Below are 12,208 nucleotides of genomic sequence, written 5' to 3' on the forward strand. Positions count from 1 at the left end.
ATGCAGCTACACTTGTCTCTTCTCCTTCATTGTCTCCGTTTTCAACGTCCTAAGACAGGTTGTCCGATTTCCTCGTCGCCATATGTAATAACCCGAGATTCAAGATGCAAGAGTATAACTTTAATCACAGTGTCTTTATTAGAACAATCTCTATTGAAACCTACACATTAGTGTTCTCTAACTAAGGACTTCCTCGACTGATTGGTATCCTAGGAGAGGGTAAGTGTGTAGGGCGCTACTGACCTCTAGTGGCATAACTTGAACTGCATTATATACATAAGCATTCACATTACTGCACTGCAACAAAATATTTTTGCAGTTATTTGTGCTTCGGCAGTCGGCTTTTAACATGTGCAGCCAGCGCTCCAGATAAGGTTTTGGGTCTGGGAGTATTACCGTCTAATTTTAACACTGATAGAGTAAAATGTATTTTCAGGGTGTAAAATTCAACATTACCTTCAAGTCATGAGAAATCTCGATAAATATTGTACAATCTTTAATGGTAATGGATAGGGATTAAAAGAGAGCCTTCCATTTTAACTGCAATGTTACTTTGAACTCCTGTACAGCCACACATGTGTTCTTCAGGTTCTTCATCGGCTCAGCACATTTTTTTCATGGTATCACACTGACTGCAAATAAATTACATTACTTATATTTTAACATTAAATTCTTAAACTCGGTGAACATGTTAAAACTTCAATATTAAGCCATACAAATACATCAAATAAGGAAATGCATTAATGTTATAAAACAGTTTGTTTAATATTATAGTCACATTTTTTTAGCAATTGCGATTTTATGGCAGGCACTAAAAGCTTAGGTGCTCGTATATTTCATATGGAGAATTGCTGGACAGTGATTAAACTATCTGATTCTGCCGAGTCAACACCCTGGTTTGAATGATTAATTTCCGTTCTGTAATAACCAATGCACAAATAATGCCTAGGGGAATTACGTGAATAGAAAAAACTGCCCTGAAGCAGTTGCTCTGTGCATTAATGATTCAGACAATTGTTTGCATCATCAACGATGAAGGTTCAGATGACGAAGACGTGGAGTTCGGCAGTTTTGTATCTGAGGATACAGACTCCGATTGATTACGCTTTCCTGTTACGCTACAATCCATATATATATATATATATATATATGTACAGTATATACATATATATATATATATATATATATATATATATATATATATATATATATATATATATGTACAGTATATATATTGTGAGATAGAGGGTTGTGAGAGACAGCAGGGAGGGGGTTAAAACCTCCCTGCGAAAGAAATGCACATTTTGTTTAATTGTTTTATTGTTTTGTTAATTTGTTTATTGATTAATTATCACCCGCACCGGGGTATTTAAGACGTGCAGCTTGTCTGCACAGGGCTGCTGAGTAGAAGGAAGCAGAAGAGAGGTGCTCTGCTTCCGAGCAGTCAGAAGAAGTAAGTGCTGTGTTAGCGTTTGTGTTCGGTGTCAGGTAAACGGCTTAGCCGTCCTGCAAGGTAGTAAGGGAAAATCCTGTTTAGTTAGCGCTCCAGTGGGAGTTAGGTGTTTGTTTGTGTTTTGTTTATTTTTGGTTTTATTAAAAAGTAGCGCGTCAGCGCTTGAAAACTCAATTTCTCGTGTGTTGGGTCGTATTTTTAAAGGGGCAACGAACCCGAGTGGGTGAGTTCGTTTACATATGGTGGCAGAAAGTGTGGGCGCCCCTACGACCCAGAGAAAATGGATTTGTTACAAATGATCGAGCAGATCACGAAGAATGCCGTTGCTCAAGGAGAGCAACTTAGGAGATGGGAGAGAGAGATGGGGTTGGCACCGCGGAAGAGACAGGAGCGGGAGCCAACCGAATTGGAGCTGTTACTCCAAAAGTGGGAGCAGGCTAGCGCAGCTCCGCAGTCTCCCGAGCCAGAAAGGGAGGAGCTGCCGCTGCCAGAGCCCAGAGGGGAGGAGCCGGCGCTTCCGGAGCCCAGAGGGGAGGAGCCGCCGCTTCCGGAGCCCAGAGGGGAGGAGCCGGCGCTTCCGGAGCCCAGAGGGGAGGAGCTGGCGCTTCCGGAGCCCAGAGGGGAGGAGCCGCCGCTTCCGGAGCCCAGAGGGGAGGAGCCGCCGCTTCCGGAGCCCAGAGGGGAGGAGCCGCCGCTTCCGGAGCCCAGGGGGGAGGAGCCGCCGCTTCCGGAGCCCAGGGGGGAGGAGCCGCCGCTTCCGGAGCCCAGGGGGGAGGAGCCGCCGCTTCCGGAGCCCAGGGGGGAGGTGAAAAGCATACCTCCACCACAGCCCCGACCACCCCCCCTACGGTCCACTCCGGCACCGCTGCGTCCAGTCCCTCACCCCTTGCTCCAGGACACCCGGCCGGTCTTCCCGGACCTTCCTGCGCTGGACCTAGAGCCCAGGAGTTTGCAGCACTGGCCACAGCTTTTCCCCTGGTTCCCTGCTCCGCTCTTCCCGAGCACCCAGACGTCGCTGGGCTGCTGCCAGACGTCGCTTTCGCTCCCCCTGTTCGCTGCTTCGCTCCCCCTGGGTGATCGAACATCACTGCGCCGGTTCCCAGGGGAAGATCTCTGTCCACTGATGCATCCTCCAGTGCCACGGTCTACGCTCTGGTCGCCCCTGTCGAACCGTTGGGTCCCCTTGTCGCCGGTGCGCGGTCCTTACCTGGCTGAGCCGGGATGTGGACCGATCCACACTCAAGCCTGCCCGAGGAAGAGGGCAAGAAAGGACATTTATGGACTTGAGGGTGGGTGGTTATGTTTTAGGGGAGGAGGTGGCCGTCTCATGGCCTGTGTCTTGTAAAGACATGGGGGGGGATATGTGAGATAGAGGGTTGTGAGAGACAGCAGGGAGGGGGTTAAAACCTCCCTGCGAAAGAAATGCACATTTTGTTTAATTGTTTTATTGTTTTGTTAATTTGTTTATTGATTAATTATCACCCGCACCGGGGTATTTAAGACGTGCAGCTTGTCTGCACAGGGCTGCTGAGTAGAAGGAAGCAGAAGAGAGGTGCTCTGCTTCCGAGCAGTCAGAAGAAGTAAGTGCTGTGTTAGCGTTTGTGTTCGGTGTCAGGTAAACGGCTTAGCCGTCCTGCAAGGTAGTAAGGGAAAATCCTGTTTAGTTAGCGCTCCAGTGGGAGTTAGGTGTTTGTTTGTGTTTTGTTTATTTTTGGTTTTATTAAAAAGTAGCGCGTTAGCGCTTGAAAACTCCATTGCTCGTGTGTTGGGTCGTATTTTTAAAGGGGCAACGAACCCGAGTGGGTGAGTTCGTTTACAATATATATATATATATATATATATATATATATAGATATGTAGTGGCAGAATGGATTGACCTGATGGCGTCTCTGGGGAGTGAAAGCTATAAGGTTTTTAGGTTATAAACAGGGATTGTCAGGAGCCACGACCTAGACGCTAGTAAACGGGAGTACTCAAAAGAGGGGGTGTCATGGTAAATGTTTATATTTGATTAGTCATGTAATAAACATTAACATGCAATTTCCAGTGGAAGATAATTTAGTCACCAGTGTAAATTTGTATACTGCATTGTATACTACAAGATTAACAGCTTTGTGTTTTTTCATCCCTGTTTTTTCTGATCTTAGTTCTGAGTAATCCTGTAGTGATACCCGAACTATCCCTTGCCTGTCATCTGACACAACCTTAAACAAACATGTTTGTGACACACAGCTGTGAATTCCAAACTAGAGCTCTCAATAACAACCAAAAATTAAACTACCATGACCTGCAGGTATATCCACTGTATGCACAAACAGAAAAATAACTTTGACATACACACAAATAGACATATTCCCTCTGCTACACCCAAGAGATTGTGCTAAAGTATGTCAATTCTAGATTTCATCAACATAGAATAAGTGCTTCTGTAGATATTTGTAAAAATTAAGTGTGACATACAGACAGAGACACGTTTTACCATAATTGGGTAAGTGTGTCTATAGATGTTAAAATGTCAGTGTGACATCTCGTGTTTACACATACAACTCTGATTTGAGCAGCCTTGGAGCCGATTGGATTAAACTATTCTCATCAATTGGGGCCACATGTTTACACTTGTGCTGTTCTCCAAGCTGTCTCTGGACCGGTATGTGCGAGCGTAGCCCCTGAACTAAAATGTGTGACATCAGACGTCATGTTTCCATGGTGACCTCACTACACCCAGGGCAAAAAGTATTTAGTTCCATGAGTTTACAAATTATTTAGACATTACTTTGTTTATTTTCCAGTTAGCACATCCCCTTATTTGGCCACTAATAAAACATATGTTACACAATTGTCTTTCTGATTAGCTATAACCTGATGCGTTTAATAGAAGAGCAAGAAAAAAGAGCTCCAAGCTTTCAATGTGGTCTAGAGTAGGTCACTTCTTAGATGGCTATAACTTGTATGGCTGGGTTTCCACTATGAACAAAAGGTATTCTAACAGACTGACACAATCATACAGCATCCATTTACTCGTTGATTATGATTATGACAAACCATTATATAAACTGGCATATAGAAAGACAGTTGGATGGATGAACAGACATACAGCCTCCTTACACCCATGAGTATGCATATTATTAATCTCCCAGCTGCTTCTGTTGTCCTAGTCAAGGGGTATTTTCAATCTGTTGTGTTTCATTTCTTAGTTTTTAATCACTGTAACGAGGGAGGTAAGCATATGAATAATTCAACTATATGATCAATATGCAGCAATAATGGAAAATAAAGGGTAGATGTAAAAACAAAAAGGCTTATCTGATCTATTTTCTTCTTTCTTGGACTGGGTGAAAAGCCACTCTGTCAGGAACAAAAAAAGACAATAAATTCATATACTAAGGGTTTTGAGAAAAAGAAAAGCTAGCTTTATCAAGCTGCCTGTTTAACCTCGGCCAGCCAATGACTTCAGTCCATTCAAGTCATTGATCCAGAGGTTGCTTCAAGTCAATGCAATTAAGACCCATCCCCCTGGGTTAAGAAATGTCATCTTCCTTTGATTTCAACCCAAGTTATGCAGAAAATAGAACTGAATAAGAAAAACATGTAAGGATCAGATTGCAACAATATTTTGACCTGCTCATTCTCCTACAAACCCAAGGGGGTTAAACATTGGGTAAGATATAGTGTGTGCTACTGTAATGGCATTATGGGGCAAATGTGAGCCATGACCATACCGCCCTATAACGTGTATTATTGGCATTTCTTTTAATGAAATAGATATACTTGCAGCTTCCTATCATCCTAGAACCTCAAACATTTATCTTCTTGGCATTCTTAATGCGATTGCTTCAGAGTTTATGGTTGAGTGTTTGAAGTGATAGATCAAATAATTAAAAATAAATAAATAAATAAATATTTCCCCCCATGGCTGCTTATGAATTTGGTGAATTTAGATATGCACAGTTGCTTCCATTACAAGCGTAAATAGCTGCCAGTGTATCAATGATGTGTTACTCTACAAAGAAATAAATGAGAGAAATCCTTGAGGTCTGCATTACATGGATGGCTCACTTTTTTAACCATCGTTTTTCTTTTTGGTTTCTCCCAGTGGATGTTACTGTAGCAATTGCTACTTGGAAAACATCCTGATCTTCAGTGCCAAAATAAATCCACCATGGATATTTGGAAGCAAAATGTAGGCTATTTAAAAACGGTAAACCTTTTACAATGCAATCCTCATAGATTATATAAACGTTTTTATAGTGCAGTTAAAACTGCTTTTATAATAATTGAGTTCACATCCAAATATAACATAAAGCTCTTTTGCATAGCTGTACAATACTTTCCCCAAGTATTACGTAATTATTTATTTTATGTGAAGGTAACACTATATTAATAACTTACAAAAAAACTGTAGTCTCTTTAAAAAAGCACACTGCCTCTATCTGGCTGTTTTGCTCTCATAGGAAAGATGAAATCTTGTAGATGTTATATCCAACTGAGTTTAATGGAGTTCAAAATGGTTCAATGCAACAGCTCATCTGAGGATTACTTTCCTACTATCGTCTTAAGAAAATACCTAAAAAGTAGTAGATCCATTATATTAATGTTTTAAATACACTTTAAAAATCGTTCTTACAATGTAATTTTTTTAAATACATATCAATCAGCATTGACCAGTAAAAATGTACAGCTTCACTGCCATGTTGTTCTAACCTCTGACCTTATCAATGATACAGTCCACACACACAATGAAACAGACTTGAAATAGTGTCTTCAGAGCTGTATAATGATTATCTCAATAATAATACAAAGTAATCCAAATTAACTGCTTTATTATTTCAAAAGGCTTGATAGCGCCTTCCAGTTAAGAGTCATTTAATTTTCAGAAAAGCTTATCGTAGCCGTTTGTATGTGGAAGAAAAATGTGATGGGTAGCACACCTTCCAAAATTAATTGATACCATTTTAAATCTAATTCCAGTAACAAGTCATGTATATTTCTCATACGATAGGTACTGAATGCTAGTCCAGTATTGGTGTTAATCAGGGAATGTGAAACCAGTGCTTTGTGTTTATTGTATCACTTTTAGGAGGAAGTGATCACATGCTATTTATCCCAGCATTTAGCAAGTGTAGCAAGTGCAATAAATACCTGGACAAGAGAATTTGCAATCCCACGCTGGTTCAGAAGGAGAGTGTCAGGAAAATGCTGCATTCTGCCTTAGTTTCTAAATAAATGAATAATGTATGTCCCATGTGGATTGACAGTTGAGTCTTCTTACTCTTTTTGCTTTCAAAGCACACTGTTAATTAAACTGGAAAATTCAGCGCTGTTACTGTAACTAACAGCAACACTTACCGATGCCATTGTATTATTGATTGGGATATGTACGTATGTATTTATTTATTTATTTGTTTGTTTTAAAGTAATCCTTGTGTAAAACACCTTCTCATACCTTCAGCAGTAAGTGGCTCCCCAATGCATTTTCATTTATTATTGAATATTTCACTCTATCTTATTTTAATGTTAGTACCTAAACCTTTACAACTGATTCTAGATGCTACCTACAGTATGTCATGTAATACAAAGGCAAGCCTTGTTGATCTCTATTCTGCAGTCTGGATATCTCAAGTTCACAAATTATTAAAAAAAAAAGAAATATATATATTCATTAAGTATATGGTATATATTTTTAGACTTTAAATGAATGTACTGCTTAAGGCATAAATGTATGACCGTGGCATACAATGTAATGATTTCCATGATTTAAAAAGTAGAGTTGAGAGTGAATAGTCACTGGTAAAAATAAGGAATGATATGACATACAAAGAAATTGATCTTCAAACTAGATTTAGAAGTGTCTTCTTATTAAATAGAAGAAATTCTGAAAATTGAATGTGTTTTCTATGTTATATCCAAACCTCCAGCAAAGATACCATGTTTTATTTGTTCATTTTTATATTTAAATTTTATTCACAATATGTGCCATTCAAAAACAGAAAGAAACCTGGTCAAATGTGTCATGAAAAACCAAACAATATTTATGTCAAAAGCAGACTCAGCGATAACGACTGAGCCTCTGGGCGAGTGTTATCCTTCCACTGCACATCACACATGTCATTGTTTTTCATATCTTTTTTATGATTATATGTTTATAAGTGTTTGGTGGCTACCCATCTCCTTGCTGGTTAGTGTGAAAATAGTAGACACTTGACATGCATGCACAGCATGAGGAGATCAATTACAGGGTGATTTCATGAAAACTGCAGTTCAGTCTGAAAGATAATGGAAGATAGAGCCTCAGGAACACACAGCCACCTACTATTATGAGGTGTAAAATAAGTGTCTAAGTTCAGATCAGTGTGCAGTGTCAGTATTGATTTTCTGTACCTGTATTTTGAAATGGATTTACATTTGAAAAGAAAACTGAATCAGTGGAAAGAAATTAAAGCTGATTTCTGCTATATATTTGTTACTAAAAAAACTTGAATGGTGGCGGTTTTGAAGGATTAATAGTCTGGGGATAATGTAGGCAAAACAAAGCTTTGATCTTTAACATCTATGGAGCCAATTGTTTTTCTTTTGTAACTTTAAACATTTTTGTGAATTCTACACATTTTCTAACTAAAGGTGGCTGTGTGGCTTTAGAGAGAATTTGTTTTTCATCCTCTGGGTCTACGAAATAAGTCCCAATCTAAGATCATTATTGGTTAACACAACAAAGGCCAAATATCTTCAACCAAGTACTTCACTGTCACATTTACAGTCCTCTCTTAGATGATTGAAAACCTCAGGTAACCAGTGTTTTAACTATTACTGTCACAGAGATTATTTGGATATCCAAGGAACCATATAAAGCACTTGTCTGATTCCAAGGATCCAAATGCAAGTCTCCTGAAGAGACTGATATCTCCAGAAAAGCAATGTTTCTAAGGGTCTTCCAAGAACCTATTATTAGCCCTGTCTGTCAGAACAGATGTCTTGTCCATCATAGATTCAACTTTCATATTACAAATGTCAGTATTACATGCCAAATAAAGTAATATGAGGGAGAGCACAGGCATTTCAATTTTTTTTACCAAACCCCTGTACATCACACAATCAATCAATCAATCAATCAATCTTTATTTTATATAGTGCCTTTCATAGTGGACCACCATCACAAAGCGCTTTACAAGATGCAGTAACAAAAAACAATGCATAATACATGAAATACAGTGAAAAATGCATGATACATGAAATACAGTGAAAAACAATGGATAATACATGAAATATTATTATTATTATTATTATTATTATTATTATTATTATTCAAATTATTATTATTTATTTATTAGCAGACGCCCTTATCCAGGGCGACTTACAATCGCAAGCTAATACAAATACATTCAAGTGTTACAATACAAGTCATACAATAAGAGCAAGAAATACAATATATATATATATATTTTTTTCAAGTGTGACAAACCACAATTCAATAATACAGCAGATAATAGTGAAAGTTACATCAGGATATGATTAAGTACAAAATACTACAGGTTAAACACTTGGCAGATTACAATATTCTGAAGTACAGGATTAAATGCAGTAAAATAGGGGGCAGATAAGAGCAAAATAAAGCATAATTAAATGAAGGGTGATAGTGTCCCAGGATACAACAGAGGAGTTCTACAGGTGCTGTTTGAAGAGGTGAGTCTTAAGGAGGCGCCGGAATGTGGTCAGGGACTGGGCAGTCCTGACATCTGTAGGAAGGTCATTCCACCACTGCGGAGCAAGGGTGGAGAAGGAGCGGGCTCGGGAGGCAGGGGAGCGTAGCGGAGGTAGAGCCAGTCTTCTAGTGCAGGCGGAGCGGAGCGGTCGAGTGGGGGTGTAGGGAGAGATGAGGGTCTGGAGGTAGCTGGGTGCAGTCTAGTCAAGGCATCTGTAGGCTAGTACAAGAGTCTTGAACTGGATGCGAGCGGTGATCGGGAGCCAGTGGAGTGAGCGGAGTAGTGGAGTAGCGTGGGCGAAGCGAGGCAGAGAGAACACCAGGCGGGCAGCAGAGTTCTGGATGAGCTGGAGCGGACGGGTGGCGGACGCAGGGAGGCCAGCCAGGAGTGAGTTGCAGTAGTCTAGGCGGGAGAGTACCATGAAATACAATGAAAAACAATGCATAATACATGAAATACAAGGCTAGGATGTAAAAAGAATTCTAAAACATTGTGGATGTGAGAGTAAAATAAAAGTAGCAACAACACAACAGCTAATAACAGATATCAGGCTTAAAGAGCATGGAAAGCAAGAGAGAACAGGTGGGTCTTGAGAGTTGATTTAAAGCAAGTGACGGTGGGAGCATCACGCACCAAAGCTGGGGGAGAGTTCCAAAGAGTCAGAGCCATGAAGCTAAATGAGCGTTCTCCAAGTGTGGTGCACTTTTGCTTGGCCTGTGCCTGCAAATCAGTGGAGGTTGGCCTAAATTAAGATAATAATTAAGTAACACCATAAAGGAGCAGGCCTGTATTCTCCTTGGTTACCAAAGCCCCATGCATTTCCAGTGGTCTCTAGCAGTGCCTGAGTAAAAAGATTTTAAATCTTTATACGTACACTGTTTTTTTTTTTTTAAATTCATAATGTGTGAGATAAGCTTAGGAATGCGTGACAGTGAGATAGCATGCTAATCTGTTAGTCATGCTGAATGCGGGAGAATTGACATGTCTGAAGCATACAAGCCTTTTTGCAGTTGTGGATAGACTATAGACTAGATTGCTTTTACATTTTTGAATAATAATATTTGTTTTCCTATATTACATTTCTTTCGAAAAAATTAACACAAAATATTCCAATATAAATATAAAAATATAAATAAATAAATCTATGAACACTAACAATTAATATCTCAATAAATATGTTTATATGAAATATTTCATACAAAGCCTACAAACTGTAAAATATGTTGCATGCAGTCTCTCAACAAAGGAGCATTTGTAAAACGTATTACAGAATTTGTGGCATCCAATAGTATACAGTAAAACCTGTCTAACCGGTCATCACATGGGACCAGAACAGTGTGCTCGTTCATAGAGGTAGCTGCTGTAAAATCTAACACAGTACCTAAATGTATGTATGACAAACAATCTGAACATGTTGTATTACAGAACATACAGTACTCTCCAGGTATAACCTGGAATTAAATCATTTTTAAATGTACTCTCCATTATGTAAACAATCATTTCAGAGGCACCATGCCCACAGGACATGTGCGCATTTACACAATATACTTGATTATAAACTTAGACTTCATGCTGGACAGCACAGTCAGATTTACATTGTTTTAGACAGACAAGACTTAAGATTCCATAATAGAGAAGTTCCGGATTGTAGACAGTATCACACCATTCATTTCAACTGGGATTTTGTTGGAAACCCAAAATGACGCCAACACAGAATACTGGTATGCAGAGTGACAGGGTTTAATTTTTAAAAGTACAAAAATCTATGTAGTTTTGTGCCTTGTACACTTGTATAGTTGTGTTCGGTGTACTTTGGTATGATGTAATGCCCATTTTATATTCACTTAGAAAATTGGCTTTTTTTTTTTTATTTCCTGGCATCTCACTGGCTAGCACCCTTGGCAGGGGCGTACATTCACTTGTAATAGATAACCAGGAATTAAAATGACCAGTTTAAGTGCCTTTTCACCTGGACAGATATCTTTGAACTACCCACTCATCAAATTTTAAACCACAAAACTTGTTTCTGTCTTTTTTTTGGGGTGGGGGGACGGTATTGGGAACTACTGGAACTTCTGGGGACTCTAAGGTCCTTCCTCTGCGATGTCGGCCCTTTGGCGGTCCGATATTGCCCAACACCACCCACCCTGTCGGGTCTCTTTGCTTACTTATATGTTGTGTTATTTTTTTTAAAACCTGAATCTTCAAATGGCTGTATTAGAGCAACTCCGAAGCTGTCTTTAAATAAGGACCTAAGTGACCTAATGCAGGTTCTACAATGCTACAATACCAAACAGCTGAGCAGCATTGTGAATTGTTATTTAAATACCAACATTTATCCCAATTTAGCTGAGGTACCGCACAGAACTTAGATTTAATCTGCCCTCACGTTGCAGCAAGATTGACTGTTAAACTGCGTAATTATTTTTTAAGATGCATTGCATAATTATATAAAACATGCATGTCAATTGCTTAATTCAAACTCATAAATATAACCTTGGTGTGCAATTGGAAACACACAGATGGGTTTGGTTTTGTGAACATTTGAAATTAGCAAGCAAATAATAAGACAACATTTTGTCAGGTATGCATGGCACTGTAGATTAGTTAATTTCACCCTCTACATTTTTTTTTTTTTAAGTAGCAATACAGAAATACAATGCAAGTCATAGCTGGTCCTGGAAAGAGTTGTGAACAGGAGTGAATTAATGTCTTGGCAATGCAACATATGTTTTTTACCAACTTCACCCTTAACATTGATACTGTACAACTATGGCCAAAACTTTTGCCTCACCTAGAATTTTAGGATTGAGACATATATATATATATATATATATATATATATATATATATATATATATATATATATATATATATAATGAACATGTCACATTTTTCAATTGATCAGTTTTATCAAGTATATGGAAAACTACAACGTGCTATGTAATTAAATATGTTAACGTAACATTATTCTGCAGGTTTAATTCGACTTTATGAAGCAAAATTAGTTCACTATATAGGCTGATGCTTTTGGCCATAACTGTATCTGTGGCGGCCA

Source organism: Acipenser ruthenus, chromosome 3, assembly GCF_902713425.1.
Source record: "Acipenser ruthenus chromosome 3, fAciRut3.2 maternal haplotype, whole genome shotgun sequence".
Taxonomy (NCBI): Eukaryota; Metazoa; Chordata; class Actinopteri; order Acipenseriformes; family Acipenseridae; genus Acipenser; species Acipenser ruthenus.